This window comes from Bos javanicus, chromosome X, assembly GCF_032452875.1.
Source record: "Bos javanicus breed banteng chromosome X, ARS-OSU_banteng_1.0, whole genome shotgun sequence".
NCBI classification, from domain to species: domain Eukaryota; kingdom Metazoa; phylum Chordata; class Mammalia; order Artiodactyla; family Bovidae; genus Bos; species Bos javanicus.
In genome coordinates, this window is record NC_083897.1 from 111100334 (window position 1) to 111105466 (window position 5133).

Consider the following 5133-nt stretch of genomic DNA (forward strand, 5'->3'; position numbering starts at 1 on the left):
GTTTTCTTGGAGATCTTAATAATCCTTGTGCAAATATGAAATGCAAGTACTTAATTAGGTAATTTATTAACAATTCATCTGAAATATTTATTTACTATGTACTGTGTCAAACATTCTTCAAGTTCTAAGGATATGATAAAAGTAAAATACTTACAATTCCCTCTTCTCCAAATTACAAAACAGTTGATAAAACATCCAGTTAAATAAATATTATAATGTAGCTTGATGAATGGTAGCATTCATCCTGAAGGTAGGAGAAACCAGAATTCTATGGGAACCAATGGCAATGGAGAAAAACCTGTCTGAGTGATGGTCTTCTTGAGAACACCACATTTAGGTTAAGAACTGGAGAATGAATGAATAGGACTCAGCCAGACAGAAGGTGGAGATTGCATAGTGGAAGTGATAGCCTTTTGGAGTGATAGTTATTGATTTCTAGGAGTCAGACATCCAAAAGGGAAAAGTTAGTCATTGAAGGGACTTAGTGAATAATCAGATTTCTATTTTTCAAAATACTATTTAAATTGGAAATTGGAACTGTAGAAGGACAGGACTGGGGCAACAGAGCAATTAGGAGGCTGTTTCAGAACTGCAGTAAAGGACGATAATGGCCTAGCATAGTGCTGGGCAAGTGATGATAGAAAGATGGAAAATAATCCATATCCAGACTATCAAAACCTATTGAATTTAACATTAAAATTTTTCCAGAATCTGATCACTGCACACCATCTGCCTTGCCACCATCCTGGTATAAGCCAACAACATATCTCATTTCAATTACTTCAATAACCTCTTAGCTAGAGTTGCCAGATTTAACCAATCAAAATTTTATCTGGCAACACTGCTCCTAACTATTTCCCACCTTCTGCCTCTACTCACATGCCAGTCTCTTCTCAACATGCCAGTTAAGTGTACTGTTAGGCAAACACAACTTGATCTTGAAAAGTTCTAAACAGCCCACTGGTCATGATGTATTATGCTTATTTAGTTCAGTTTAGTCGCTCAGTTGTTTCTGACTGTTTGTGACCCCATGGACTGTAGCACGCCAGGCCTCGCTGTCCAACACCAACTCCCAGAGTTTACTCAAACTCATGTTCTTTGAGTCAGTGATGCCATCCAACAATCTCATCCTCTGTCATACATTTATCCTCCCTCCTTCAATCTTTCTCAGCATCAGGGTCTTTTCCAATGAGTCCATCAACAGAAAATTGGATTAAAGATTTACTGAGCATGGCCCTGCCCATCAGAACAAGACCCAATTTCCCCTTCAGTCAGTCTCTCTCATCAGGAAGCCTATTATCCTCCTCCATCAGAGGGAAGACAGAATGAAAACCATAATCACAGAAAACTAACCAATCTGATCACCTGGACCACAGCCTTATCTAATTCAATGAAACTATGAGCCATGCTGTGTAGGGCCACCCAAGACAGACAGGTCATGGTGGAGAGTTCTGACAAAACGTGGTCCACTGGAGAAGGGAATGGCAAACCACTTCAGTATTCTTGCCTTGAGAATCCCATGAACAGTATGAAAAGGCAAAAAGATAGGACACTAAAAGATGAACTCTCCAGGTCAGTAGATGCCCAATATGCTACTGGAGATCAGTGCAGAAATAATTCCAGAAAGAATGAAGAGATGGAGCCAAAGCAAAAATAACATCCAATTCTGGATGTGACAGGTGATGGAAGTAAAGTCCGATGCTGTAAAGAGCAATATTGCATAGGAACCTGGAATGTTAGGTCCATGAATCAAGGCAAATTGGAAGTGGTCTAACAGGAGATGGCAAGAGTGAACATAGACATTTTAGGAATCAGCGAACTAAAATGGACTGGAATGGGTGAATTTAACTCAGATGACCATTATATCTACTACTGTGGGCAAGAATCTCTTAGAAGAAATGGAGTAGCTATCATAGTCAACAAAAGAGTCCGAGATTATGCTTCTTACATACTGCTGGGATAAATTTGTTAACATTTTGTCTAAGATCTTTATGTTAATAAGTGCTTTTGTGTCTAATTTCTTTTTGTTAGCCTGCTATGGTCAGATTTTGATGTTGAGGTTATATTTGCATCATTAAGTGAATTGTGGAGTAATTTATTTTTTTCCTCTCTCTTCTCTGGAAATGTGTTTTTAAGATTATATTTATCTTCTCTTTGTAATTGACAGAATTTTCCTGAAAACCTTAGGCCTGGTATTTGTTATTTTACATTTTAAAATACTGATTCAATGTATTTGTTAAAAGACAATGTTGTTGAGTCAATTATTAAAACTCAGTTTCTAGTAAATTGAATATTTTGTCTAAATATTCAAGGTTCTTATGATAAAGTTTTTCTTGTTCTCTCTAGGTAATCTGAGTATTACCTCTACTTATGTCTTTTCTCCTTTTTCTTCCCTCATATTGTTTATATGTACTGCTATTCTTCTTAATTTTGCCAACATTTGTGTGTTATCTTTTTAAAATAATCAACTTTTGTCTTGCTGATTCTATTTTTCATTTGTCTTGAATTGCAAAAATTTCCAGATCTTACATTTATTATCTCCTAACTTCTATATTTGGTTTATCCTATTGTTCATATACTATTCTATTTATATTGATTTTGAAATTCTCATTTATCCCCCCATTTTCAAAATTTCACATAACAGTTAAATCTAGATGTCCAATTGATTCAGTGTGAATATTTTATAAGTCCTGCTATGCAATTCCTATTGATTATTTTACCTTAAGTATGAATTTCCTTGAATAATGAGCTGGTTGCCTAAGTAGGATCTCAACAGATGAAAAATGAGGGATTAAGAATAAGTAGGATATTAAGTATAATTATCAATTTTAATGCTGGGTTGGCAAAAAAGTTCATTTGAGTTTTCTCATACCATCATTTGGAAAAGCCTGAACACATTTTTTGGCCAACTCATTAGATTTGCTGTATTTCAATATTCATTCTATTTGAAGCTCAAATGGTCCTATGTTTGGCTAATGAGAATCCCTTCAAGTTGTCTCTTGTGTCCTTTCATGGTCTATGAGGAAGTCTAGGTACAGGATTTCAGAAGTGATAAGATGATCAGGCTCACCTTGAATATTTCTGATAACAGATATATTTTAAGAAACCCTGGTAATTTTTGTAAGTGGAAAATAATATTTGGAAACTATATCTTGGTGGTAGGTTTGCATTTTCTACTGGATTGTCACAGCTTTTAGGGCATTTCAGTGGAGATCTAAAAACACATGTATTTTGTTTATCTTACAAGGAGAAAAATAAATTCTACCTTTCCACACTATGCAAAGGAGTCCAAACGGTATTATCTTCAGTTTCTGTCAGAAAGGCGAGCATTCACAATGTTTGAAGCCCTTGCCTGGCGGTAGTGCACATGAAGGAGGAGACTGTACCTAAATTCCTTGCCACAGGAACCTACTCAGGTGGCACCAACCTTGACTTTCAAATGGAACATTATATCTACAAAAAGGAAAGTGGTGGCATCTACATCTTAAGTGTGAAAGACCCTGGGAGAAGTTTCTGCCAGCAGCTCATGCCATGGTTGCCACTGAAAAATCCATCTGATATTGGCATCTTCTCCTTCAGGAATACTGGCCAGTGGGACGCACTGAAATCTGTAGCTGATACTCAGGCCACCTCTATTGCTGGCCACTTCAGTTCTGGAAACTTCACTAACCAGATCCAGGCAGCTTTCCAGGAGCCTCAACTTCTCGTAGTTACAGATCCCAGGACTGACCATCTGCCTCTCCCAGAGGCGTCTTAAGTTAACTTGTCTACTATTGTTTTATGTAACACAGATTCTCCTCTAGGCTATGTAGACATTGCCACCCCATTCAGCAACAAGGGAACATCTTCAGTTGGGGCTGACGCAGTGGCTGCTGGACCCGGAGATTCTGCGCATGCACAGCATGTTTCCCTGCGTGAACTCACAGGAGGTTGCGCCTAACCTCTACTTCCACAGAGATCCTGAGGAGATTGAAAAGAGTGGGCCGCTGCTGGAAAGGCTGTGACTGAGGAGGAACTTGAAGGTGAATGAACCTATCGAGTTCCAGAGTTTACTGCTACTAAAGTCAAGGTTGCAGATTAGTCTGAGGGCAGGCAGCGCCCTCTGTGCCTATTCAGCATTTCCATGCTGAATATGATAACTGACTGGTCTCAAGCTGTTCCCCACCAAGCTCTTAAACAAAAAACGGAAATATAAAGTTGACAGAAAAGAACATTTCTACAAAAGTAAGTAAATCTATACATTCTAACTTCATATTACTAATTTCCCACATTTAAATGGACATTATAGTAGAGGACCCCCCCCCTTGCCAGTCAGAATGGCTGCTATCCAAAAGTCTACAAGCAATAAATGCTGGAGAAGGTGTGGAGAAAAGGGAACCCTCTTACACTGTTGGTGGGAATGCAAACTAGTACAGCCACTATGGAGAACAGTGTGGAGATTCCTTAAAATACTGGAAATAGAACTGCCATACGACCCAGCAATCCCACTGCTGGGCATACATACTGAGGAAACCAGAATTGAAAGAGACACATGTACCCCAGTGTTCATCGCATCACTGTTTATAATAGCCAGGACATGGAAGCAACCTAGATGTCCATCAGCAGACGAATGGATAAGAAATCTGTGGTACATATACACAATGGAGTATTACTCAGCCATTAAAATGAATACATTTGAATCAGCTCTAATGAGGTGGATGAAACTGGAGCCTATTATACAGAGTGAAGTAAGCCAGAAAGAAAAACACCAATACAGTATACTAACACATATATATGGAATTTAGAATGATGGTAACAATAACCCTGTATGCGAGACAGCAAAAGAGACACAGATGTATAGAGCAGTCTTTTGGACTCTGTGGGAGAGTGAAAGGGTGGGATGATTTGGGAGAATGGCATTGAAACACGTATACTATCATATGTGAAACGAATTGCCAGTCCAGGTTCGATGCATGATAAAGGATGCTTGGGGCTGGTGCACTGGGATGACCCAGAGGGATGGTATGGGGAGGGAGGTGGGAGGGGGGTTCAGAATGGGGAACATGTGTACACCCGTGGTGGATTCATGTTGGTGTATGGCAAAACCAATACAATATTATAAAGTAATTAGCCTCCAATTAAAATAAATAAATT

General features: G+C 38.7%; 1 pseudogene; it reads left to right on the plus strand.

Moving 5' to 3' along the window:
- Nucleotides 1-225: 225 nt before the first annotated feature.
- On the plus strand, nt 226-4143 carry LOC133242655 (small ribosomal subunit protein uS2B-like; annotated as a pseudogene).
- The last annotated feature ends 990 nt before the right edge of the window (nt 4144-5133 follow it).